Source organism: Dermochelys coriacea, chromosome 17 (assembly GCF_009764565.3).
Source record: "Dermochelys coriacea isolate rDerCor1 chromosome 17, rDerCor1.pri.v4, whole genome shotgun sequence".
Classification (NCBI taxonomy): Eukaryota; Metazoa; Chordata; order Testudines; family Dermochelyidae; genus Dermochelys; species Dermochelys coriacea.
This window is the reverse complement of record NC_050084.1, coordinates 12,919,727-12,947,627: the sequence shown is the minus strand read 5'-3', so window position 1 is coordinate 12,947,627 and position 27,901 is coordinate 12,919,727. Positions and strand designations below refer to the sequence as shown.

Here is a 27,901-nt window from a genome sequence, read left to right as displayed (position 1 = left end):
CAGATCGGGGGCCCTGCGCTGTCTGATGTGATCATTCATGTTGGCCGACAGGATAAACTTCTGCAGACACGTCCAATAGTTAATCTCACAGCTGTGATATCTCTGTACGTCACTGATATCCTCATGCACTCACATCACCTCATTGTCTTCAACAGAGCGTTGGGGCTTCAGCTGGTGTGGTTGGGGCCTGAGACAGGCTGTACAAGCAGGCCCTTGAGTAGCCTAATGATGCCCTCCATCCCTCCCCCATCCTTCACTAGCCATCACCAGTGCTCTCCTTTGGTCCTCTTCCCCTGCCTCTCTCCTTGACTTCCCCTCTCTCTCTTCAATCACTTCTGCTTCCTGCCCCTTCTTTTTTCTTCTTGCTGTTCCCCGGGGCTTCCTATTAGGACTCTTTTCCCGACACTGCTCTTTCTTCTCCTATGGCTCCCCCTCTTGCTCAGTTAGTCTCCTCCTTTGGCTCCTCCTCCATCCCCCTTGCTCCCTATCTTGCTCCTCATTTCCCCTGCTCTCTTCCCGGTCCCATTCACTGTTGCATTGGGTAGCAGAGCAGCGCTCCCCATAGCCTCTCTCTGCGTGCGTGTGCGAACGTGTGCACCCATTGGCAAACTAGCAAGTTGCATGTAAGGGGAAATGGTTAACAAATGCCAAAGGGAAAAGCAATCACCACTTGTCACTGTTAATTTGCACTGTACTCCGGAAATGGTTGCCATAGTCTTCTGTCCATTTTTTTTCTTGATGGTCTGACTGACTCACCAGCACTTAATATAATGCAAGTCATGTGAAATAATTAATTTAGCTCACATCTGTCTCCAGCAACACGTGTGCTGTGCCTGATACAGCTGCTAACTGTTGCCAGTGTTAGCTGTAGAGAACTGAGCTTCTATAAAGAATCAGCTGCTTTCCACCAGGCCCAGGTTACTTGAAGGCTATCTGCAGCAACCCTAGAAAAGGCGGCAGAGCGAAGCAGTGATCTTGGCCCCAACTGAACCAAAGGATTTGGAATAAAAAGGCTGGAAATAAGGACAAAAGCTTTCTCACAAGCAATATTCATAAAGAAGCTTTACAAGAGCTGTCAGATGGCATTGCCTTGGAAGTGTTTCCACCCTTTTAAAAACTATTTTTCCCTATAGAAACATTTTATAGATTTTAATAACAGGGTAGAAACCAGCAGGGTTCTATAGAAAACTCTCTAAATCACCTATAGCCAGGGTTCTCAACCTTTTTCTGTCTGAGGCCCCCCACCCCAGAAAAACATGCTATAAAAACTCCACGGCCCACCTGTGCCACAATAACTGGTTTTCTGCACATAAAAGCCAGGGCTGGCATTAAGGGGTAGCAAGCAGGGCAGTTGTCCAGGGCCCCATGCCAGAGGGGGCACCATGAAGCTCAGTTGCTCAGGCTTCTGCTTCAGCCCCAGGTAGCGGGGCTCAGACCCCAGGCTTCAGCCCCATGCAGTGGGATTTGGCTTTCTGCCCTGGGCCCCAGCAAGTCTAACACTGGTCCTTCTTGGTGGACCCCCTGAAAAAGGCTAGTGCCTTCCAGGGGACCCGGTGCCTTGGTTGAGAACCACTGACCTATAGAATGTAACAGAGAAATTTTAGCTTTCAGCAGAATTGTTAAAACAACTTATGGAGTTTAAAAGGGATCCAGTGCACAGAATACTGGAGTCAGGAGACCTTGATACTGTTCCAGACTCTGCCACTGAGCTGCTGTGCAACTGTAGGCAAGTCACTTACCCTCTCCGTGCTTCAGTTTCCCCACCTGTAAAATGGAGATCATGTTCCTTACCTTCCTAAAATCTTTTGAAAAATGCTACCAAGAGCTAGATGATTATGTTGTTTTATTAATTATATCTCTGCTTAGGGACTAAAAACTATGCCTCTCAGCTCACAACATCCAAGGACAGAAAGTAAAATATTTACCTCATTTATCCCTCCCTGATCCCCTTCCTATGGAGCTGATGCCAAATTTAGCCAGCAGATAAGATTTCAAGTATTCAGAAAAGCTCATTGGATGCAGTGTCCAAATGATCAGAGTTTCACAAGGATATCAACATTCACATCAGAGCAAAACAAAGATTAGGAAACGATTTTTAAAAAAAATCTGTGTTCCTCTTCCCTATCTTGTCCTCTGCAGGCTTCCTCTTGTTCTCTCAGGGGATGACCCGTAGGCGAGAACCTAACTCATTACAACAACCAGTGTCCTCATGGTGTTTTTTGAAGACCTGATTTAAACAGAAAAGGCAATAAACCCTTCTGGTAATAACTGAGAACTCGGCTATTCTCCCCAATGTGTGTGTATTCCTGAGCAAATCACTCCCGGTGAGGGATGCATACTCCATGTTGAGTCTTTCTCAGAAAACTGTATTTTTGGAAACATTGCTAGAGAGCATCAGGCTAGCATCCTAACATCACCCCAGTGCTCAGGGCAAGGTGCAGTCACTGAAATGCCCGTACTTGCCATTCGCTATTCCACAAGCAGCAGTACAGGAATGGCGACATCTCTGGAAAGAGACTGAATTTGATTCTTTCATTTAATGCTTGAGCTCATTCAAAAAGAGAAAAAAAACGCCTCCCCTATACACACTGGATGTTGCATTATGGGAGGAAAATAGTCTTTGCATGCAGTGTCATCCGCTCTTATCGTGCTAATTATAATCCAGCCAGAAACCAAGCCTATGTGTATGATCACGAGTGTTGCGAATAAAGACAGTGTTGTTCTTTCAGCGCTTTAAAAAACCAACACTATATTTGCACTTTTACTGTTCCTCGAAAACTAGCCAGCTAATAAAAAGAAGAGTGACTCACTGGACACGCATTGTACAGTCACTGCTTTCAAAGGAACGTCTGTGCCTTGTAAGTGAGTTAGATGTCAACGTATTTAGATGACAAGACATTTTGTTTTCAAATCTGCCTGAGTGGCAACTGGAAAGTGATAGTCTCCTATTTTTATGCTGGAGATGCTGGCACTGCAGAGTAATTCATCAGATGGCAAGCAAAGTGCAGCAATAGGAAAAGGTTTTCACAGATGTTTCACTGCCATACTTGTAAACAGAGCTTAGCTGAATAGCTTTAAATTGATGCAAACAAAATTCCATTTCTTTGGCACTGAAGTTTTGAAACCCCAGAGCTGAGGCTGGGCCCCACTGACTAACACCCCCTCATGCCATTTCCAAGACTCAGCTGAGATCATTTCTGTATTACTGGCATTATAATTAAACTAATGGATACTTAGCTCACTAACTGGCCATTACATGTTCACAACCCTCCATTCATCTTACATACTCAAGGCTTGTCCTTCAAGGTGCTGAGTATCCTCAGCTCCCAAAGAACCCATGGTGAACTTAGCATCTTGCAAGATGAAGCCTTTAGACAGCACGTAACTCATTTCCACCTTAGAAGGACAGGATGGAGTGCTGGACTGCTTCCCTTGTGGTTAGCACACTGCACTAGTAGATGAAAGACCCACATCAAATCTCTTGTCTCCTGGGCCAGCTAGTACTGGGGGGGAGGGGGGAGCTTTGCATAAGCAGCCCTTGAAGTAGGGGGCTCTAGAGACAGTCCTGCAGTTTACCTGCTTGTTGATCTAGTAGCAGCCCAAAAGACTCCTAAAAGAGCTGCAGGCCAAAAGGTCTCTATGAGGTAGTCTTTATAGACAGAGGAGTTAAAGAAGGGGGGGAATTGGGCCAAGGAATCTTCATAGAAAATGCCCCCCATCCCTCAAAGCAGAATAGCATGCAATCTGTGTGCATCCATCAAGCCACATAGACAGCTGTTTGCAAGCCAAGAATATGGAAAGATGCAAAAGAGGGGGAGCATTCACTCATGCTTTGTGAGTGGAAACATGGCTATTTATTGAACAGCTAAAGCTGCACAAAGACTGGGGAAAAAAGCACAACTTTATACATCCCGAAGCACTGTACAGATGGGGGGGAAAATCTCCTAATGAAATATATTAGATGTCTAGTTCTCCATGCCGACTCGAGCAGAGATGAAAATTGCATGAAGATATTCATAGCATAATTATTTTTCTAGCTTGAAAATGCTAGACAGCACCTGAAAAGACCAATTTTTAGCTGTCTCATATATAAGATGAATGACATGAGATTGGGGACAGATGCAGGGATACAGAGCCTTTAATCCAGTGGTTCTCAAACTATTGTACTGGGTGACCCCTTTCACATAACAAGCCTCTGAGTGCGACCTCCCCCCCTTATAAATTAAAAACACTTGTTTATATATTTAACACCATTATAAATGCTGAATGCAAAGCGGAGTTTGGGGTGGAGGTTGATAGCTCGCGATCACCCCCTGTAATAACCTCATGACTCCCTGGAGGGTCCCGATCCCCAGTTTGAGAATCCCTATTTTAACCTGTAGGCTGCTGGCTGTCTTGATTTATTAGTGAGCTACAGTCACTACCAGCTAAAGGGAGTTTGATGGTTTATGTGCCATGAGTTTGCTGGTCTCAATCCAGTTCCTATTGAACTGGTATCCACATCAGAAAAACCATCATAACAGATAGTGCCCCTGTTGTTGTCAGTGTGATCGGAGACACCAAGGGCTAAACAGTGGACTTGGAGGCTGAACTATCTTCTCCTTTCCAGAGATATCCTCAGCCTACAGGTTGGTTAGTGTGGGGGTGCTTGCACGGCTGCTGCCCGTCAGATCTACAGATAATAAAGCAAACAGGCCTGATTCTCTGTGGCCCCACACCTTCTGTGGGATGCTGCATTTTGTGTCCCCTGTGCCAGGAGCGGGAAATTGTGCCCATGCTGTGGCCTCTGTGTAGCTTTGCAGGGCATGGGATCAGAGGCATTTTAGCGTTGCCAGTATACACTTAGCTGCCAAGGTGATGACTACGAGTTGCACTGGACGCATAATCAATACAGGTTTCAGAGTAGCAGCCGTGTTAGTCTGTATTCGCAAAAAGAAAAGGAGTACTTGTGGCACCTTAGAGACTAACAAATTTATTTGAGCATAAGCTTTCGTGAGCTACAGCTCACTTCATCGGATGAAGTGAGCTGTAGCTCACGAAAGCTTATGCTCAAATACATTTGTTAATCTCTAAGGTGCCACAAGTACTCCTTATAATCAATACACAAGATGGTCAGGCCAGAGAAATAAAATGGGCAGCAGTGGGAAGTCATTTAAAAAAAAAAAAAAGTCCATGTGCCCCTGGAAACCAGGGAAAGACATGAACATTCTTCCAAGCCAGACAGCATTTCCTAGGGTTTAATGGCTGGCAGGTTTATTCTGTCAGTAAGATGGGCTGCATTAGGCCTACGGCATGATTTGAGGTGTAGAGATGTACATCTTTAGCAGACGTTAAACTTCTTTAAGTGTGTTGTGAGGAGGTGTGGATAGATGTCCTCGAATTAACGTCTGTTGTGCCAGTTATCCCTGAGCTTAGGAGAGCATGAACACAATTCTCCAACTTTGGTGCTGATTTTTGGAGCCTGAGTCTTTCCATTGACTTCAACGGGCTTTGGACCAGGTCCTTTGGGAGCAGCCTCCTCTTCTGCCTATATCTTAAAGATGAACTCAGGGTCTAGTCCCCTTGCTGAGTCTCAGGTACTCCCACTGTTTGCTTCCCTATGCTCTCTAACAAGCAGCGAGTCTTGGGGTACCCCAAATAGCAGCTCTTGCCTGATTCTGTGATTCTGGCATCTGGAGAAACCAACAGAACTTACAAGTAAGTTCCTTGGGGCAGGGATTGCCTGTTGGGGCTGTGTTTGTACAGCACCTCACACAATGGGGACCTGCTCCATGACTAGGGCTCCTGGGTGTTCCAGTACTAAAAATAACAGTCCATGGCAAAGTTAGTGTGTGCACAGCCGAGGGGCAGTTTAATGGGGTCCACTATAGAATAGGAAGCAAAATGTATCATTCAAGCCCCGATTCAGCCAAGCACTTAGGTGCATGCTTAACTAAAAAACATGAACTTAAGTCTATCCTTATTTGGCGAAGCATTTAAATACATGCTTAATGGAGTTGACTTAAGCATGTGCTTAAAGTTAAGTATGTGTTTGGGCACTGATTCAGCCAAGCAGTAAGACGGAGTTATGCGAGAGGCTGCTGAGTGATGAGAGCAGGTCCAGCCATGTACGAGCGGTTCAAGTCCAAAGCACCAATATTGGTACATATGCAAGTGGTTTGGAGCTGCTAGCCTAACTCATCCTGCGTCTTCAGGACAAAAGAGTTCCCTGTGCTTATCGAATAAATCAGGCCCAGTACCAAGGGTTCTCAACAGCATATCATTCCAGCACCGTCCTTCAAATTTCTGACAGCTGAGAATCTGGCCCCCGGTTCCTTAATTATGCCTCACCCCTGGCTTGGACAGATCTCCTGCAGAGATGAGGGGAGTGGAGTTCGGTCTCTATGGACCACTCAGTCCTTGGATTCTCTGCTGAAACTGGCAACAGGGGCATCAGTCGTAAGACTGTTCCTGTGCTATGCATACTTGTCTGTTGGGAACTAGACTCGTATTATATAGGCCTCTGAACTGCTCTTAGATGGCAACAACTTTCAGGGGTCAGTTCTCCCCTGCAGCTGATCTTTGCTAACAGAGACCCAGTCCCACTTCCTGGCTGCTCTTCTTGGCATTGGTGAATCTGAAAACTGCAGGACGGCAACTTCAACTTACGCTGCTGCGAGGCAAACCTTCCATCAGTAAAGAATCAGGTATAGAGGAGCCTCGCTCTGCCAGCACTCCTCCGTTCTCCTCCCATTTTCTCATTGACTTGAATAAAGTGAAGATTTCACCTAACGGCTATGGCTAAACCATATTAAAGGAATTGGCACCTGAAATTGCAAGCCCATTAGCAAGAATTTTTAATGAATCTGTAAACTCAGGAATAGTACCGAATGATTGGAGAATTGCTAATATAGTTCCTATTTTTAAGAAAGGAAAAAAAAGTGATCCAGGTAACTACAGGCCAGTTAGTTTGACATCTGTAGTATGCAAGGTCCTGGAAAAAATTTTGAAGGAGAAATTAGTTAAGGACATTGGTAAATGGGACAAAATACAACATGGTTTTACAAAAGGTAGATCGTGCCAAACCAACCTAATCTCCTTTTTTGAAAAAGTAACAGATTTTTTAGATAAAGGAAATGCAGTGGATCTCATTTACCTAGATTTCAGTAAGGCATTTGATACCGTGCCACATGGGGAATTATTAGTTAAATTGGAGAAGATGGGGATCAATATGAACATCAAAAGGTGGATAAGGAATTGGTTAAAGGGGAGACTGCAACGGGTCCTACTGAAAGGCGAACTGTCAGGTTGGAGGGAGGTTACCAGTGGAGTTCCTCAGGGATCGGTTTTGGGACCAATCTTATTTAATCTTTTTATTACTGACCTTGGCACAAAAAGTGGGAGTGTGCTAATAAAGTTTGCAGATGATACAAAGCTGGGAGGTATTGCCAATTCGGAGAAGGATCGGGATATTATACAGGAGGATCTGGATTACCTTGTAAACTGGACTAATAGTAATAGGATGAAATTTAATAGTGAGAAGTGTAAGGTTATGCATTTAGGGATTAATAACAAGAATTTTAGCTATAAGTTGGGGACGCATCAATTAGAAGTAACGGAAGAGGAGAAGGACCTTGGAGTATTGGTTGATCATAGGATGACTATGAGCTGCCAATGTGATATGGCTGTGAAAAAAGCTAATGCGGTTTTGGGCTGCATCAGGAGAGGCATTTCCAGTAGGGATAAGGAGGTTTTAGTACCGTTATACAAGGCACTGGTGAGACCTCACCTAGAATACTGTGTGCAGTTCTGGTCTCCCATGTTTAAAAAGGATGAATTCAAACTGGAGCAGGTACAGAGAAGGGCTACTAGGATGATCCGAGGAATGGAAAACTTGTCTTATGAAAGGAGACTTAAGGAGCTTGGCTTGTTTAGCCTAACTAAAAGAAGGTTGAGGGGAGATATGATTGCTCTCTATAAATATATCAGAGGGATAAATACAGGAGAGGGAGAGGAATTATTTCAGCTCAGCACCAATGTGGACACAAGAACAAATGGGTATAAACTGGCCACCAGGAAGTTTAGACTTGAAATCAGACCAAGGTTTTTAACCATCAGAGGAGTGAAGTTTTGGAATAGCCTTCCAAGGGAAGCAGTGGGGGCAAAAGATCTATCTGGCTTTAAGATTCTACTCAATAAGTTTATGGAGGAGATGGTATGATGGGATAATGGGATTTTGGTAAGTAATTGATCTTTAAATATTCAGGGTAAATAGGCCAAATCCCCTGAGATGGGATATTAGATGGATGGGATCTGAGTTACTATAGAAAATTCTTTCCTGGGTATCTGGCTGGTGAATCTTGCCCATATGCTCAGGGTTTAGCTGATTGCCATATTTGGGGTCGGGAAGGAATTTTCCTCCAGGGCAGATTGGAGAGGCCCTGGAGGTTTTTCGCCTTCCTCTGTAGCATGGGGCATGGTTGACTTGAGGGAGGCTTCTCTGCTCCTTGAAGTCTTTGAACCATGATGTAAGGACTTCAATAGCTCAGACATGGGTGAGGTTTTTCATAGGAGTGGATGGGTGAGATTCTGTGGCCTGCGCTGTGCAGGAGGTCGGACTAGATGATCAGAATGGTCCCTTCTGACCTTAGTATCTATGAATCTATAAACCAGGCATAGCCAAACCCAGCTTTCCTGACTCTCCCGGTCCTTTGTGTTAGCCACATGATCATTCTTCCCCTTCGCGCTCATAGTATCTGTGCATAGCATTGGTGCACGCTGTAGAACCCCACGGCTAGAGTACTTTCACATCTGTCCAGAGGCAAAAAGAAATAAATAGTAGCCACAGATTATTAGGTTCACTGTCAAATAACGAGCAGTGAATGCTATAATTTAACACAGTGTTTATATACTGGCTTCAACAACTTCTTTGCTGAGCGTTAGAATTTCGGTTAGTGTGTCTGCCTCTTGGAACAGGGCAACAAGACTTTGTGTGTACGCTGTATAATGAAATGTTTAACAGCCTAATTGACCTATGGCTAAGTGTTAATTAAGGAAAGGAAACATGGGTCAGTGTTTGGCCCAAGCCATGTGCAGCGGCGTTTTCATTTTCCTCTTTCCCTGGGAGGATATTTATTTTGTTTTGGAGGCACTGCTCCATTGCAGCAGACAAGCAGTCTTTACGAGGGACTGAACATGTGAATCACAATGAAAGCCATTAAAAAACCCCAATAACAGTAAAACAATAAAGTAAACCGAAAAGAGCTTTTTAATGGACTGAAGTGAACTGCCTGGCTCAGGGGACTGGTAACAGGATACCGAGTGTTTCAGCTCTAAAACACCAGTTCAAATCCAGCCCTGATTGGTTGTAAATAACATTTATTATGGCCCTCTGATGGCTGCGTGGGAGCCCATGTGAAAGGAATGTATGGGCTCTGTCCAGTTTTTAGTGGACATGTGTCTGTATTAGAAAAAACCCCAACCAAACACCACAATGCCCCACCTCTGTAGGTGCAGTGTGGAGACCGAATATCTAATTTCTCTCACAACTACTAGTGATGAGTTCTGCTTGTCGTCATTGTGTGGCAGATGGAGGAATGGCCCTGCCTGGGCACTACCTGTCCTGTTGACAAAAGAGAGAATGTAGGGATGGCAGGCTTGTCTGTACAGTGCCATTCCCCAGAGTTCAATCAATTTAAAAACACGGCAGATTTTCAAGAGGTCAGCTCTGATTTAGGGTCCTAAATGAGTGGCTAGAGTTTCAAAAGTGCTCAGTTCCCATTTGTCATCATTCACTTGTTTGTTCTGTGGTAGTGTCTCATGGCCAGGACTTCATTATATAAACACATAATAGAGACAGTCCCTGCCCAGAAAGATGCCTAATTGAAGTGGTCAGATTTTCAAAAGTGATCTGCTTCCAGCAGTGCCCTGGGATCGAGCTGTGGATGCTGAACACTTGAAAACCTGGCCTTCAGTCAATGGACCCTTTCCTAATATCAACCTATTGCAACCTTAAAACGCCTCATTCTCCTGCGTGTAAGCACCTACTGTTGCTGATATCCTTGGTTTCTTTTTTCACACCCGGAAATAAAATGCATAGTGCCACATATTAACCCAGTATCAGTAAAGACCAATTTTTGGGCTCATTGAGGGCTCTGCCTGCTGCTGAGCTTTTTAACACATGAATTTCAGTCGGATGTGCCTGGTTCTCCTCTCCCTTACAGCAGTGTAAACCAGGAGTAACTCCATTGATTTCACTGCAGTTACAGCAGTAAAGCTGATGCAAGTGAGACTAGAATCCTGAGCCCCGGGTATTATTATTTGTTAGTAGATAAGGTCTCATAAGCCACATCAGTTTGCAATTTGGTTAATAGTCTCAGCACATCTGAAGAAGCCCAGTAAAATTAATCTATTAAAAATATTCAAGAGAGTCCTCTGAATATTGGCCCTCATTTTCTACCCCTGGCAAGAAAGAGGAAAATTAGGCACACTCTTATAAATTCTGTGGGTGGCATCGGCAGCAAGAAGTGGCTCATTGCTATTAATGGAAAATATGTCCCTTCACGCTCATAAAAGTTTTAAGACATGCTGTTGGGAAGATGTATGTTAAATCAGATAATGGTATGTTGATAATTTTTTCATCTTCTCCTTCTTAATGGCATCAGCCAATTCAGTCATCAGCCTTTTACTGTTTCATGAGTATCAGCTGATAGTAAAATGTGTTCCATTACTGTCTTTTGTTTTTTTCCACTAAATGCGTCTGATGAAGTGAGCTGTAGCTCACGAAAGCTTATGCTCAAATAAATTTGTTAGTCTCTAAGGTGCCACAAGTCCTCCTTGTCTTTGGAGTCACAGGAATCAGTATCATCTCACTGGGAAATTCAGAGAGTAATGCCTGTGAAACTATATTAGGGGATTTGAGATGGAAATGGCTGCATTCTGTAGGAGATGGGCCACTGAGGATACAAAGACTCTTTAATGATGACTAATAACCATCTTTCAAATGCTTAACTACTTAGCACAGAGTGTGGATTTCATAGATCAGGTTTACTAGTTTCTTAGATAGGAATCTTGTTAAATCCCTCCAACCAATATTTCCTTTTGCCCAGGAACATGAACTAGGGCAGGGGATGGGGATGCGGGACGGGACATTCCCTTGCCCTTGGTCACCGGACCTGGGCAGCCTACAAACTTGTTTCTTCTTAATATGATTCTGCAGCATAGTGTGACACTTTTGAGATGTGTATCTGTCAGTGTATGGTGGAAATCTCCAAGTCACCTGGACTAGGACCTCTAGGTATAGAGAAGTAGTTAGCACTGTGATTGTGTTACTGAGCCAGATTCCAATCTTGTTTCCCCTTCCTCTGTGGTGTAAAAGCTGGTTTTATATATAGGGTAGTGATGGCAGAATTGTGATCAAAAGGTTCCAGACACGATGGACATGTGGTCTGATTCTGGTTCTAAAGGGCAATATATCTGTAAGCAGCCAGAGACCACAGAAAGAACCTTTATGATTAGGGCTCTACCAAATTGATGGCCATGAAAAACGCATCATGGACCATGAAATCTGGTCTCCCACTGTGAAATCTGGTATTTTGTTTACTTTTACCCTATACTATACAGATTTCATGGGAGAGACCAGAGTTTCTCAAATTGGGGGTCCTGACCCAAAAGGGAGTTGCAGGGGGGCCATAAAGTTATTTTAGGGGGGGGATTGTGGAATTACCACCCTTATTTCTGCGCTGACTTCAGAGCTGGGTTGCCGGAGAGTAGCAGCTGTTAGCTGGCATCCAGCTCTGGAGGCAGCGCCCTGCCAGCAGCAACGCAGAAGTAAGGGTGGCAATACCATACCATGCCACCCTTCTGTGCTGCTATCCTCAGAGCTGGGTGGCCGGAGAGTGGCAGCTGCTGACTGAGGGCCTAGCTCTGCAGGCAGCAGCGCAGAAGTAAGGGTGGCAATACCATACCTTGCCATCCTTACTTCTCTGTCTCTGCTGGCGGTGGCTCTGCCTTCAGAGCTGGGTTCCTGGCCAGCCGCCCTTCTCTCCAGCTGCTCAGCTCTGAAGGCAGCGCCAACACCAGCAGCAGAAGTAGGAGTAGCAGTACCGCAACCTCCCCTACAATAACCTTGCAACCCCCCCACAACTCCTTTTTGGGTCAGGACCCCTACAATTACAACACCATGAAATTTCAGATTTAAATAGTTGAAATAATGAAATTTACAATTTTAAAAATCCTGTGAATGTGAAATGGATCAAAATGGACTGTGAATGTGGTAGGGCCCTATTTATGATGGAATTAAGCTCTCTAATACCAGTTCTCTTATAGTCTTGCTTATACCAGACTTCTAAGAACATTTATTTGTGTATCCTTTTAATTTCATCCACCCATTATTGCACTATGCTTAGAAATGGACTGCTTAAAAGGGCTGTTTGTTTTGGGAAGTTTTTCACATCTGATTTATATGTCAGCTGTGGAACATTCAGAAGAGAAGCATTCAATGCCCTTTGCAAACTTTCTTTTTTCCAGGCAAGACTGAACAGCAAATCCATACAATGGAATTCTAAGCTTTAGACTTTTTTCACCTGCCTGTTCTCTTCCTGTAATTAACTGATTGTAAGCTTGGCAATATCCTAGCCAGGCAGCACATTCTACTTGGAGTTCATAAGTATCTATTCACTTGTGGTTTCTGTGGTTGGAACTCTTGCACTTTCTTAAAGATTCTTGTAATTCAAGTACACATTATAACTTTCTTCTTTGGATGTGGTAGTATACACTTGTAGAGTTGGTGTGGGTATATTTAGAGTAGGTGAAAACCTTTGTCATACTATCTGTTGTTTTCTTGCAAGACTGGGATTCAAACATTCTAGACATCACAGTAATAGCCAATTTATCTATAATTTTTTTTAGCAAACTGTAACACAGTTTTTTCAGGATTAGTTACTAGTAGTTCAGGCTTAGTCCTACTGGGGTGATGTTTACTCCAGCCACTTTTTGTGAACTGGAAAACCTCTGTGAAAAAATAAAAATGACTGAGCAGTTCAGAAGTGAGTTAACTTCAGTGCTGTGATAGGTGAAGTGATTGCTGCACACGTGCCATATGCTACTTCTGCAGCTTGCCATATGTTTATGTTTTAAACATTTTGGAATCTCTTGGACTGAAAAGCACTGTATAAATATATATTATGTGATTATCACAGGAGGCTGTATTTAACAAGGTCTGAAATAGCTGGCAAAGTTACATAATGTTTTGATATTTATTCATCCACAAGCTTTTAAACCCAAACTGTTTACTTAGACGTTGATTCATATGTTTGTCCAAATCTAAATGTTGTCATCAAATTCTAGATGTTCTTCACCACAGTCATTTGCCTGTATGTTATATCCCTGTTCATAATAATTGTGACAAGTGTCTAGGTGCTCACCCTGACCCAGCTGTTTGCTTAGATATTCATCCTGGCAAACCCCAATCCAGCTGCTTATCGAGGTGTTATATCATGGCCAGATGTTGACCTAGCTGTTACTCTAGATCCAAATGTTTTTGCCCAAAGCAGCTGTTCAGACAGGTGCAGTGAGGTGCATGCTTTAAAGCCCAATCTGCAGAGAGGTGTTTCACTCACGTTCAGCTGTTTTCTTGGGCATTCATCCAAATCGAGAAATGTATCCAGCTGTTGACATTGCTACAGATGTGCCCGTGCCCCTCCCACGCGCCAGGGGACCCTTTTTTTCTCAATCGCAGGAGGGCGGCTGGAGCCACGCCCACGACCCTGGGAGCCCCTCCTACCCAGCTGTCAATCCACTGAGTCTGGCCAATCAGCCCCCGCGACACAAACCGGCCCCGGCCCGGAGTGTGGCCAATCAGGGCGTGTTTGTGATTTCCATGGCAGCCGAGGGGAGTAGCGGCGCGGGCTGAGGGGCAGGAGCGGGCAGCGGCGGGAGCTTCCCTCGGCGATGGTGCCGGCCGGGAGCAGCGGCCGGGACTCGGCGAGGGAGGCGGCGGCGGCGGCGGCGGCAGCAGTAGCAGTGACCCAGCCGCCTGCCTCCCTCCCGCCTCCTTCGCGGCGCGGCGCGGCGCAGGTGAGGAGCCGACCCCGCGGGGGGGACCCCGACTCCTCTCTCCGTGGCCAACCCCCCCCGTGACCCCGCTCCCCGTTGTGCCCCTTCCCCCCCTGAGCCAGCCCCCCCGTGACCCCGCTCCCCGTTGTGCCCCTTCCCCCCCCCGAGCCAGCCCCTCCCGTGACCCCGCTCCCCGTTGTGCCCCTTCCCCCCCCGAGCCAGCCCCCCCGTGACCCCGCTCCCCGTTGTGCCCCTTCCCCCCCTGAGCCAGCCCCCCCGTGACCCCGCTCCCCGTTGTGCCCCTTCCCCCCCCGAGCCAGCCCCTCCCGTGACCCCGCTCCCCGTTGTGCCCCTTCCCCCCCCGAGCCAGCCCCCCCGTGACCCCGCTCCCCGTTGTGCCCCTTCCCCCCCCGAGCCAGCCCCCCCGTGACCCCGCTCCCCGTTGTGCCCCTTCCCCCCCGAGCCAGCCCCTCCCGTGACCCCGCTCCCCGTTGTGCCCCTTCCCCCCCCGAGCCAGCCCCCCGTGACCCCGCTCCCCGTTGTGCCCCTTCCCCCCCGAGCCAGCCCCTCCCGTGACCCCGCTCCCCGTTGTGCCCCTTCCCCCCCGAGCCAGCCGCGCTCGCCCCCCGTGACCCCGCTCCCCTTTGTGCCCCTTTCCCCCCCTGAGCCAGCCCCCCCGTGACCCCGCTCCTCGTTGTGCCCCTTCCCCCCCCGAGCCAGCCCCTCCCGTGACCCTGCTCCCCGTTGTGCCCCTTCCCCCCCGAGCCAGCCGCGCTCGCCCCCCGTGACCGTTATTCTCGAGCCAGCCCCCCCGATGACCCAGCCTCAGATGCCTTCCCCCCCCCGTGACCTAGCCTCCAGCCAGCCCTTTTATACCCCCAATATGATCCATTTAGCACCCCCCCCACCTCTGAATCATTCCTCCATCGCCCCACCAGGACCGAGGCCCCTTCCCCCTCCAAAACCAGCTCCTGTCGTTCACTCACTCACTGCCTCCTCATCCCCTATCTACTCCTTATCGCCAAATCCTGGTTTAGCCCCCCCGCCGGTCTTCCCTCATTGCATTCTGCCTCCGCCTCCTGCTTCCCCCTCTCTCCAACACCACCGTTTTCAGCCCCTGCCACCAATGTCTTTCTGCTCTCCCCATGTCTCTTTTTGGCCACATGTTTCATCCGAACAGAATACACGAAAGTGTCAGTGGTTGCAAGGGCCAGGAATCCTGCTTGCCCGGTGTCTCTGTTTGCCTTTGGTAGCCAACCTGTGTGCATGCAGTGTTTGGAAATATAAGTGGTGCTGTGAACTCTTTCTACAGTAGGTGGTTGCTCTTTCACCTGGGAAGAAAATGTTATACAACTGTATTTGGTATTTGCTGGCCAACATAATTTCAAAGCAGGAAAAGTTTAAACAATTTAAGATTGTTTCTGCAAAGAAGTATATAAGAGCTAGAGCTCCATTGCTGAGTAACTCTAAGGACCACGCTGGGCAAATATCCCATCTTAAATGATAAGATAAGGCTTTCAGGAAGTTCATGATTTGCAATAGGAATGCCCTGTTGTATTTTGTGTTTTGTATGCACATCAACATAGAACATATGCATGTTCTCTGTTTACTAGCTTTATGCTAATACAGCTTTGTAAATTTCATCATACAATATGTGTGCACATTGTCCTTCCTTTACTCACCTAACTGAAAAGGGCTTTCAGCTTTTCAACTTTACAGCCATTTCTTCTCTTCCAGAAAAGGCTGGGATCAACCATTAGAAACTACTTCCAGTATTAGCAGAAATACAAATGATTTTCTAACAGGATTTGTTCTCCTAGAGGCTGTCTTTGTTTTCAGTAGAACTGGTTTCACTCTTGAATCTGAATTTTATACAGCATGTTGAAACAGGCAAGGAGAATGGAATTCAGTGATGCTACCTTTCCATAGCTGTCGGATGCATAGGGGGAGGAAAGATAGAAGATAGAGTTAGTAACTTGGGTCATTTGGAGAAGGAGCTTTACTTCTGTGTTATGGAGCCAACACTATCAATTAGCAATATTGTAAGATCTCTCCTAAAATTACAGGTTCAATTCCCAAAACAGAGCAGCTGTTTATTTCTTGGTTCCTTATCAGGACAGAAATCATCCTTTCCTGATATTCTAACTTTGAATTTAACCTTTACAATTATACATAAAACAGAATATTGTTATAAAATCTTTGAGTAACCTGTATATTGCAAGACCTCTGCTGGTTCAATGTTAATACATCAGGGAATCCTAGAACATGATACTACATAATAGTAATAAAAATATTCTAAAAGTAAATTGATTTATTTTAACCAGTGCCTTAGGCGTGTGGTTTTAATCTATAGGACAGATGTGACTTATTCTAATCAGGAAAAAATTCCTATAAAAATTGATTAACATGATCCTAAAAGCGCAAAGCTGTTTTAGACTGTTTGGCCAAGATTGTCAGTTAAGCTGTTTAGTAGGAAGACTGTCATATAATATTGATCTGTGGGTATTATTTCACTATCTGAAGTTGGTATAAATGTATGCATTAGGGATGTAAAAGGCAGCTTGTATATAGCTGTTTCATAATCTTTTGCAGTATTACACTTATGTGGGCGTAAGTCAGTACAATTCCAGAAATTATTCATGTCATTTGTATCACTTTAGAAATGACCTAATTACAGCTACATTTATTCTGCAGATGCAGGGAAATGTACTATATAAATACAGCCCTTATGAAATAAATTAATAAACTTCTCCAAGAGAATGGAAATGTATGGTACTATATTTGTGTACCTGGGAGGTATGTAACAAACTACAGTTCTGTTGTTGCTAATGGGTATATTGCAGGTTTACTGTTGGAACAAAATGTAATATGGGGGAGTATGATAAAAAAGAGTGTATATAATGCTGCATGTAAAATATGAAATATATTTTTATATATTTTTAAGTTGGCAGTAGGCAACTGTTTTAATGTGACAAGATGCAATCATCTTTTTTTGGAATGTAAGCATAAACAATGTGTTCCAGAACACTCAAATATGTTCCTGAGAATATGCAATATATATAAATATGAAATATGTGTAATTATAGCGGAGACTCACATAATGCTATAGTTAACGCTGAATCACAAATCACATTATAGTCTTGTCTTAAATATATTCATTAAATTGGCTTATCTGCTTTCAGATGAGAAGGGCAACTCCCCCTGATCCTAGTACAGTAATCTTATGTTTGGTGCTCTGTTTGGTACTTTTGTAGTTGAATGGAGAAATCATTTGGGTTAGTTCTTCACTCTTGATATCTGGGAACAAATAACCATAGGTAATGATGGTTATCACAGAGTTACTAGAAGGAAAGGTTTGTTACCATGACAGATTGTAGAAATTGTGGTGGAGAGAGATTTCATGTTACAAACTGAAGCAAAAAAAAAAAAAAAAAAGGAAAAGGTCTCACTTTGTCCTTAACTCACCAATTGACTTTTTATGTATCTGTAGCATATGTGATACATGCACCTTTCACAGTCCCTCCAATATCTGATTGTTATGGGGCAAGTTACATGGAAATAGCCACATTCCATTAAATGTATGTGTGTGTCTTTCACAATATGGAAATCTCAAATTCAGCGGTGATATAAATTGGCAGTGGAAAAACTTAATTCAGGTTTTCCTAGTTGTGGTCAATTTTCTCACCACTTCAACAATTTTAAGAAAAGTTTGTCTTGAGTATAGATGTGGTACTTGGATCTCTCTTATGTATATTGTAAAAGAAGTAGGAGATTAGAACAATACATAAGAAAGTGATGGAGAGAGACCATCACTTTTGGGGGAGTGTGTGTGTGTGTATGTAAATTAGATAGGAAACTGGATTAAAGTGATTGCTATGTACTAGTCCTTTATGTAAACAAAATGCCAGTGTCATGTAAATGGGGAAAGAAAATGAAAAAGGAGAGATGACAATATGATGGAAACAATCATAGAGCTTGGAGAGACTGTATGGTCTGGAAGACTGAGCATAGTATTAGAACTTGGGATCTCCGTATTTCTAATTCTGATTCTGCTATTGATTTGTGACCTTGGGCAAATTACTTAATTTCTCTGCTTCTGTTACTCAATCTGTAAAATTGGGATAATACACATTTACCGGCACTGCAATTATGTCATGAGAATTAATGTTTGTATAGTGCTTTGTACATGTATAATGCTACTGAAGTATTATTTCTTTTTTCAGAGTGAAGGGGAAGGGTGGTTTATAATGACCCCCATTGGAATGGTCTGTTAAATGAGCCTTTCTTGAAAGGAGCAATTTGTGCAGCTGTTTTAAGTGGTATACAGTAAATACTTGAGTTATGTTTCTCATGCTATAGTGCTATAACATTTTGTTTCAGTTAACTTGCCTATACAGTCTTCTTTGTGGTGAACATACATGAAAAATTAAAGGCAGGTCAGCTGATTTAATTAGAGGATCTGTGGAATTCATTTAAGCCCTTTCTTTAAGTGTGCATTTTGGAAAGGTTGCTATAAACTCATACTGGTATGTGATTGTTCCTAGCATTTCATAACTGTTTAAATGGGTTTAATCTAGATCACTGGTTCTCAATCAGGGGTACGCAAAAGTCTTCCAGGGGTACATCAACTCATCTAGATATTTGCCTAGTTTTACAACAGGCTACATTAAAAGCACTAGCAAAGTCAATACAAACTAAAATTTCTTACAGACAACTTGTATGAAATGTATGTACAGTATTTATATTTCAGTTGATTTATTTTATAATTATATGGTACAAATGAGAAAGTCAGCATTTTTCAGTAATAGTGTGCTGTGACGCTTGTATTTTGTGTCTGTTTTATCTGTAAGTAGGTAGTTTTTAAGTAAGGTGAAGCTTGGGTTACACAAGACGAATCAGACTTCTGAAAGAAGTACAGTAGTCTGGAAAGGTTGAGAGCCACTGATCTAGATCACTTCCACTGATACCTGTAGGTACCTTTTAAAAACAATATTACAAACATATTTTTGTTTCAAAGGGATTTCTTAGGGATCTTCAGTATTTCTTGTTGTCCTAATGGTCTTACTGTTGGGGTGATTCCTTATAGAAAATACTGAGCCAATAGTAATGATCTGAGGCAAAGTAGGGAAGCAAAAGGCTGGCTGTACAAAGGTACAAAAATAGCCAAGTTCCAGAAATGAAATGGCTGAGTTTAAACAAAGTGTAATTTGGATGAATGTGTTCCCTCTGGAGATGTGGTAATGAGTTCTGGGGAAGGGTGAAGCGTGGTGGGCAGAAGAAAACGTGTCCCAGTCCAGTATTTTACTTCATGTTAAATTGGCTAATGCTTGTAATTAAACTCTTTGTAGATGTCCTAGCTCAATACAATCTACATTTTGGTTCACCTGGTAACATTTTTGTTACATCCTGTAAGAACTTGATAGTAATTTTTTTTTGCCTATTGATTAGTCTAGTGCAGTAGTTCCCGAACTTTAACAATCCGCGAACCCCTTTCACAAAAATACCAGATCTCACAAACCCCCTCCTAAAAATGAATATTTCCAGGGATTTTCTCCCTTACTTGAGCATAAATGATAAAAGCAGTAATCTTGGAAAAAATTTTTTATGACATGCTTATTACACACTGTTTATTATTATTTATCATTACATTATGAAAATAGCAACACTCTTCCAAGATTTCACTTTTGTAGTTCATATCACTTCGATTAAGCCTCCTACATGTTTCATCAAGGAGTACCAGACGTGAAACAGCATGAAGGTATTTAAGAAGCTAACTCAAATAAAGAGTGCCTCTGTCAAGGTTCCTTCCCCACTCTGAACTCTAGGGTACAGATGTGGGGACCTGCATGAAAACCTCCTAAGCTTATTTTTACCAGCTTAGGTTAAAACTTCCCCAAGGTACTTTTTCTTCTATTAAAATTCTTCTTTTAAGAACCTGATTGCTTTTTCATTGTTCTTAAGATCCAAGGGTTTGGGTCTGTGTTCACCTATGCAAATTGGTGAGGATTTTTTTTACCAGGAAAGGGGGTGTAGGGTTTGGGGAGGATTTTGGGGGGAAAGACGTTTCCAAGCGGGCTCTTTCCCAGTTATATATCTGTTAGACTTTTGGTGGTGGCAGCAATAAAGTCCAAGGGAAAAAGGAAAATAGTTTGTACCTTGGGGAAGTTTTAACCTAAGCTGGTAAAAAAGGGAAGAATCACCTCTGTAAAATCAGGATGGTAAATACCTTACAGGGTAATTAGATTCAAAACATAGAGATTTCCTCTAGGCAAAACCTTAAGTTACAAAAAGACACAAAAACAGGAATCTACATTCCATTCAGCACAGCTTATTTTCTCAGTCATTTAAAGAAAACAGAATCTAACGCATAGCTAGCTAGATTACTTACTAAGTTCTAAGACTCCATTCCTGTTCTGTCCCCGGCAAAAGCATCACCCAGACAGAGTGAGCCTTTGTTTCTCCCCCCCCCTCCAGCTTTTGAAAGTATCTTGTCTCCTCGTTGGTCATTTTGGTCAGGTGCCAGTGAGCTTATCCTAGCTTCTTAACCCTTTACAGGTGAAAGGGTTTTTCCTCTGGCCAGGAGGGATTTTAAAGGTATTTACCTTCCCTTTATATTTATGACAGCCTCCCACAAGCGTTCAGGTCTTGAGCTGTCCAGGCAAGCAACACATGATTACAACAAAGCTTAAACTTGTTCTGCCAGGGAGTCATGGTCACGGGGGTTGGACTGCCGTCCTCCACGCCCAGGGTTCCTAGGGACGGTTCTGTAAGCCGTTACAGAATTTTTTTTCTGAGAACCCCCTGATTCATTTCATGAACCCCAGTTTGTGAACCACTAGTCTAGTGACTTCTGTAATGCCTGATTTCCTACTGCCCACAGAGTATTTGGTGGTGGGGTAGAACCTTTGTTCTGCACAGGAAGGTTTAAGAACCCTTTACAACAGGTTTTTTGCTTGCAGTTTAAAGGACAAAACTGGACTTGGGTGGGACTGGAAGAAAGGGTATGATCCAAGCGGCTAAGGAGCTTGCCAGTTCTTGTGTGTGTTACCTCAGCTAGAGGCAGGTTTGACTGGATAGGCTTCGGCTCTTTGCGCAAAATAAGCAAGGGCTATTCCAGCCAGGGATTACTTAAGCCTCCCTCTGTTGAGCAGGGAAACAGGCTGGTTCAAAGAATTAAGTGTCAGCAAAGCAGAGGCTTCTGGGGATTCCTGTCTCATTTCCTCTCCTGCCTCCCAGGAGGTCTGGCAGAAGTAAGTTGCTGTTAAGTTGGATGGAAAGAATGCACAACTGCCCATGCATATATCATCAGCCATTGCTATCCAACCGTCTCTTTTCTTAGCTCCAGGCCATGGAGGAAAGGGTAGGAAAGCAGCTTGGACCTGAATGACCAAATAATTGGGGCACTTGGCCCACCTCATCCTTTCAATCCACCCCTTCCTGCTGTATTTTTACCAGGAGATTATTTAGCTCCTTTATGATGCCACTCTAAAATGGGTTTCCTTTTACAGCTTCTGTTGGAAGGTTTAGCCTAGCATCTCTGGGTAGAAGAGGTTAACTTCACCAGAATGGTCACTGGACTGCTCCTTGACCTCAGACCTTGCAGGACTGAGATTTGTAACCTTTCGGGATGTAGATTTGTGGACAAGAGCAAGTCCTGTTATTCCTCAGAGACACAGGCCAGGAGACTAAGGAGCAGGGGGAAGACCTCTTTCTAAGAAGGGAAGCAAAACTTTAGGGTGTGTGGGATAGAAGGTTTTCTAAGACAAAAGTAAATCCTCAAAGAAGTTGGAGAGCCCTATTTTTCCTTTGCAGTTGGAGTGGAAATCTAATGGGTGGAGACATAAACCAAAGAACTGTCCAGAACAAGGCAAAGCTATCTCGAATTGTCTATACCTGCTGAGGGAGAAATGAGTCGTTGTTCTCCTGCCTCAGTCCCCTTTATCTAAATCATATCAAGGGAATGAACAGGCTCCAGGGAAAATGACCAAAGGCTTGGTGGCCTGATAAAACAAAGCCAGATGCTATATGGCAAACCTTCCTCCCAACAATTCTCTTCAGAAGCACTTTGCCAAAAAACTGAGGCACACCATTCAGTAAAAGCAAGATAAAACCCATAGAAATCTAAACAGTCATAGGTGGCAAGTTATATGGGCCCATTGTTCCCGTGTTCCACCAATACTTAGGAAAGTGGGCCCGGCTCCACCAATGTTTGGGCTTACCCATGCTTCAGGGGGACTCAGGTTTCAGGGCGGCCTGGGGGCACTAGCGGGGGGCCTGGCGCCAGCAGCAGCAAGCGACCCGGCCACAGTCCACTCCACCCCACCAGCTCCTGGTGTTGATAGGGGAGGAGGCTTGGGGGAAGGGGTGGAATGGGGCAGAATAGGGGCGATCTGGGGCCGGGTCACTCGCTTCTGCCAGCGCCAGGCCCCCTCTAACCCCCAGGCTGCCCTGGACCCCGCGTCCCCTTGAAGCGCAGGGCCCAGAGCGGTTGCCACAGTCCATGGTATGGATGGGATGGCTCCGTTCTGGGCACCACCAAAAATTATATAAACCTGGTACCCATGAGTACAATTACACTTCGTCTTTTTGGGAAGAGGCCCAGTTATCAGAATTTGATCCAGAGGTTCAAAAGAAGGAAGTGGAGGACAAGCGAACTGTTCCAGAATATTTGACGACACCTTTAGAAGGGCAGTAGCAATACTGTTCCCCTGTTAATTCACCTTTGTAGAAAGTTGTCTCTGGCCAAACAGTAGCTGCAGCAAAGGATTAAATGTGACGCTCACTTGCTCCTTTCTCCTAACTAAGGTTTGAACTTTAAAATGCACTGTACTGCTTAAATGCTATAGTGAGCACCGGCAGCTCCACTTCTCTTAAACAAGGACATTATTATTTTTTTAATTGTTCTAATGCAGTACAATGGGAAGTGAAACATTGTTATCCTACTAACATTAACTTGGCATGTACTGGTCTTTGCTGGAGTAACTCCACTTACTGTGACTGAATTCATGACTGCATAGAATTTAACTGACTTCATATTTGTAGATATATTCAGTATGTGCAATGTGAGAGAGTTAATCACTCACTTTGCTTTGTTAGCATCCCCTTGTGGATTCCTGGCTCTGGTGCTCTCTGTGAATAAATTCATTTACTTGTACTTCTGGCCAAAAGTACAAAGTATGGCTAGGATTACAGGGGAGAGAGTTAAAATAGGATCCACAAGTTTCAGCAAAAATTGTGGAATATATTCTGCAGTAGGCTTGATGTATATGTGGGTTTTCTAAAAATATTCCAATTGAAAACACCTACAGTAAACTAATACCTCCGATGGTTCGTATTATGGTAACCAGAAGTCCCTTAGGACAATCAGTACTCCTGACATGTAAATTAGACTATAACCTAAACCTTAAATAGCAGTCGTTATTCAGTTTGTGCAGGGCATTTGGCATACTTTGAATATGAAATATTTTACATTATATTTTTCATATTTAGATTTTCTGCTAATTTATATTTGATTTACCAAATCAATTGTAAATGTACATGTAATGAGGCTCTCTATATATGTGTATATACATGTGTGTGCGCATATATACATACAAACTTCAGTACATAAGAATATATTGTACATGTTCTAAAAACCAGTGGTATTTACTGGGTAATATTTGACTTAAAATATATTTTTGAATTTAGCAATGTTTAGACTATTATTAGATATAACATAGAGAGGGGAGGAGCGGTTGGAACTGAAGCCATCAGGGATCTGAACAGGCCCACACTGGCTTGTTTTAAGTCAGTTAATTGTTTTTGTTTTTTGTTACAAATATACTTTGAAAGACACATGATATTTAACTATAGATCTTTTTGTATATCTGACACCCTTAGAGGCTCAATTGAAGGCATAACTTTATTCAAAACTAACCAGTATCTAATATGTATAAATAGACACACTTTGTGATGTTGGGCAAATCATCTAACCTCTCTGCACCATTTTTCCTTCTTTAAAATTGAAATAACAATTCTTGCTTCAGAGATACCGCAAGACTTTAAAGCTAAAGCATTTTAAGATCCTTAGTTGACAGACATTATATCAGTGTAAAGTGTTATTTACACTCTGTTTAGGTTTAAAATTTGACTTTCCTTAAAATTATAATCTGGAGGAGAATGTGTTCTGGAGTATATATCTTTAAAAAGAATTCTGAGTATTTTACACATCTAATTGGCTTTGAAGAGTTGAGTCATAGTATGACTCTAGAAAATTTATTAGAGCAATTGAGGGGGAAACAAGTATCTAGCCAAACCACTGTTGCTTATGTACTGGTACTGCAAATCCAGCCTGGGAAGTAAAGTAAAGTAAAACTGGTACTCAAACAAGAAAGTAAAAAAGAGAGCTAATTTGTAACAGGGAAAATATCATTGTTTATCCATCTCCATTTGGTGAAATTGTTACGGAAGGAAATGATGCCTTTAAGAGGGTGTTTAAAAACTGGACTGTATAAAATACTTCAATACATAGCATGTTTCTGAACCAGAAGAGGGATTGCGCTGTAGTGCGTTAGTTTAATCTGTTTTGACAGCATTCATTTCTGTACCTTGACAAAAGTGAAATGACTTTAAAAAAAAAAAAAAAAAAAAAAAAAAGAAAACTCCACAAATAAGTTAACACACAAGTACTCCTTTTCTTTCCACAAATAAGGGCTTTCATGCTGTCTTTAGAGCCTGGGGAGATCTGTCGGTGCTCTTGCTGCTGCTGTGCTAATTGGCTTTCTCTTGTTTGTCATATGGGTGCTTGCCTGAAGATTTAATGAAAAGCAGCCATGTATTCAGATTGCTAACCTTAGGTGATGGATTTTTGGCAACAAAGGGCCCTCCTCTCTTTTTACGCATTAATAGCATGTATGTGCACAGACCTATGTACATGAAGCTCAAGATGGGCTAAAAAAAGGAAAGAACTTGCAGGTGCTGTTCGTAGAGAATCTGAACATTGTCTGATATATCTTATTTCCACCCATGGATCAGCTTCACTTTCTATTTTGGGAAAGCTTTATTACATAGTTTAAATGTTAAAACATTATACAAGGTGCAAGGTTTTAGCTTTTCATATTGAATGGTAAATCTTACATCAGGATTTACTATACATTCTCCCCCTCCCTTGTTTAAATAGCTGTTTAATATTTTAGCTGAACCTCAGCTGAAGTTTAATACATTCCTACTTCTATAAGTAGTTTTTCAACTTGCAGCATGGCCAATTGATAAGTTTAACACCAGTGAGAATATAAATATATAATTTCTCTGTACATCAAGACAGAATTCAAAGCTTTGAAGATGGTAGAGGAGTAAAGGCCAGATTTAAAGCCTGTCTAGTGAAGAACATTTTAAATAGAGGAGGGGGAAATGTCTTATTCTAGAAGTTGTGGATGTGCAAAGAAGAAAAAAATCTGAATATTGGAATTGGGGTGGGTGGAATTCTCCCATTTAAAACGTGAAAAATTATTTACTCAAGGGCCAAATCTCACCACATTTGCACACCCAAAGTTCCCCTTGAAGTAGAATTTGAGTCCTTGTTTACTTGTTGCTGCTATGTTTCCTTTTTTTTAGTGCCTGGAGGCCCCAATCAAAACTGAAGCCCCACTCTGGCAAGGTGCTAACACAAAGTAAAAGATAAACCCTGGCCCCAAAGAGCTTTCAGTCAACAGTATTGCAATCAATTAAGTCAAAACTTGTATTTTGTGATTATTTAACAAATAAATCTGACTCACTAGCACAGTTGGAAATGTAAAATGGCTACATATTTTCTTTATATTTAAAAGTACTTTAGTTTACTGGATATATTATTTCCATAATCTTTTGTTAAAATAAACAATATATTTTTTTAAAATTACTATACTCATGGTGGGTTTTGTTTTTTTGTTTTTTTGTTTTTTTTTTTGTTTGTTTTTTTTTTTTTTTGGTACAAACAACTGGCAGACATTTGTAAATAGATGTGTGTTTACATCTACCGCTTGAGATGGTTCCGGTTCTCTCTCTGCCTCATAGATAGGGAATTAGTTAAAAGTTGCTTCTTCATTGGTGCCTGAGCCTTGGCACTAAAGTTGTTCTTTGCTCCTGGCACTTTCTTTCCTGAGGTCAGAATTCATTTGCGCTGTCCGAGTCACCCGTCAATAACTTCTTCAGTTGAGAGGTCCATTTCATATTCTCATAAGCAAAAGAATACTTATTTTAAAGTTTATGGAAATAGAGCACAAACAACAAAATAAAAATAGTTGACGTTCCACATTCCAAACCTAAAAAGAAATAGAAATATTTTTGTGGGTGTATTTTGTTTTGACTGCTTTATGAAAGTTCTTCCTCTTTTTTTCCCCCCTCCAAAGCAGTTTTCCTGAAAGCTCTAGAATTTTTTTTAATTGCATTATTTAAACACATGTTTTTATTAAGGCATTTGCAACATGTGGAGTTGTATAAAGTTGACAAAATTGTTGACAGTCAATTAGTGCCATTAATGATCATTGGTTGCCACTTTCTTTAAATGATGATATTAAATTTATGCTCTTTTTAATTGGGAGCATGCACTTTACATTCAGATTGTATGCTAAAAATACCTTATGGCTACTACTAAATTGATTTGATTCAAGCTCCTTACTGAAGTATAAAATTTAATTTATTTTTACCCGATGTCAGTTTTCTGCTGATCATTTTACCTTAACAATTTTATTTAGCTTGGTCTGTTAAACAAATATAATGCAGTAGTTTCTGTCATTGATCTGACTGATTACATTCAAATTACTTTGCTGATAACAGAATCGTGTTCTGAGCCCATTCCTGCAAGTCTTCTATGCGTGAAGCTCCCATTTATGTCTGAACTCTCATCTTGGAGGGTTTGCAGAATCAGGGTTTTTATTTGATTTACTGAAACATAACTTGCTTCATTCCACACACAAATTTTACTCTTCTCAAAAAGAGTAAATGAAATTTTCACATTATTTCCATTGAAGAGGGTTTTCATTAACTTGAGGTATGTGTTAAATTTTTGGCTGATAACAACAACTGGTGTTGATGCCCTGGCAGCACTCAAGCTTGAGTCCAATGTAGACCCTCATCCTGTGTCTTGATCCCAGATCCCCTCTTTGTTGCCTTACATACAGTAGAACCTCAGAGTTACAAACTCCTTGGGAATGGAGGTGGTTCGTAACTCTGAAATGTCTATAATTCTGAACAAAATGTTATGGTGGTTCTTTCAGAAGTTTACAACTGAACATTGACTTAATACAGCTTTGAAACTTTACTATCAGACATGCCAAACCCATGAATAAAATGCAGAAATTGGGCTTGTTTTTGGCTTAATTGGCTTGTGAGTTGCTTGTTGGCTAGTTTTTGGCTTGTAACTTGTTGATTGTTTGTTTGGCTTGTAGCTTGTTGCCTCTTTTTTCGATCTGCTCCTGGCAAGGAGGGGCAAGCAGGGGCAAGGGTGGGAGAAAGTCAGGGATGCACAGTGGGCCCACCACAGTCCCAGACTGCACGCCGGGGGAATCTAGTTACATAGTGTTGGGGTTCTTAGAGATTGGCTTGTTTTGGGCTTGTTTTGAAATGGGATTAGCTTGTTTTTTGTCTTATTGTGAAAGTCGGGGTGCCTGTTTACTGCATGAAAGTTGGCAACTGTGTTTACTATGCAGAAGAAAAATGCTGCTTTTAACCATCTTAATTTAAATTTAACAAGCACAGAAACAGTTTCCTTACCTTATCAATTCTTTTTTTAAACTTTCCCTTAAATTTTTTTTTTAGTAGTTTACATTTAACACAGTATTGTAATTGCCTTTTTTGTCTCTGTTGCTGCCTGATTGCATACTTCCGGTTCCAAATGAGGTCTGTGGTTGAC

General features: G+C 42.6%; 1 protein-coding gene across 20 annotated transcripts in view; it reads left to right on the top strand.

Moving 5' to 3' along the window:
• Positions 1-27,901, top strand: part of TPST1 (tyrosylprotein sulfotransferase 1) — a 137,891-nt gene that overhangs the window by 10,812 nt on the left and 99,178 nt on the right. For 8 of the 20 annotated variants that reach the window (XM_043499585.1, XM_043499583.1, XM_043499584.1 and 5 more), the window contains exon 1: positions 13,840-14,047. The exons of 3 other annotated variants lie outside the window; for them this stretch is intronic. The gene's annotated coding sequence lies outside the window, so the exon portion shown is untranslated. Of the gene's footprint in view, positions 1-13,838; positions 14,056-27,901 lie in introns of those variants that run through there. 9 more of the 20 variants (XM_043499598.1, XM_043499595.1, XM_043499593.1 and 6 more) reach the window with 4 other exon arrangements.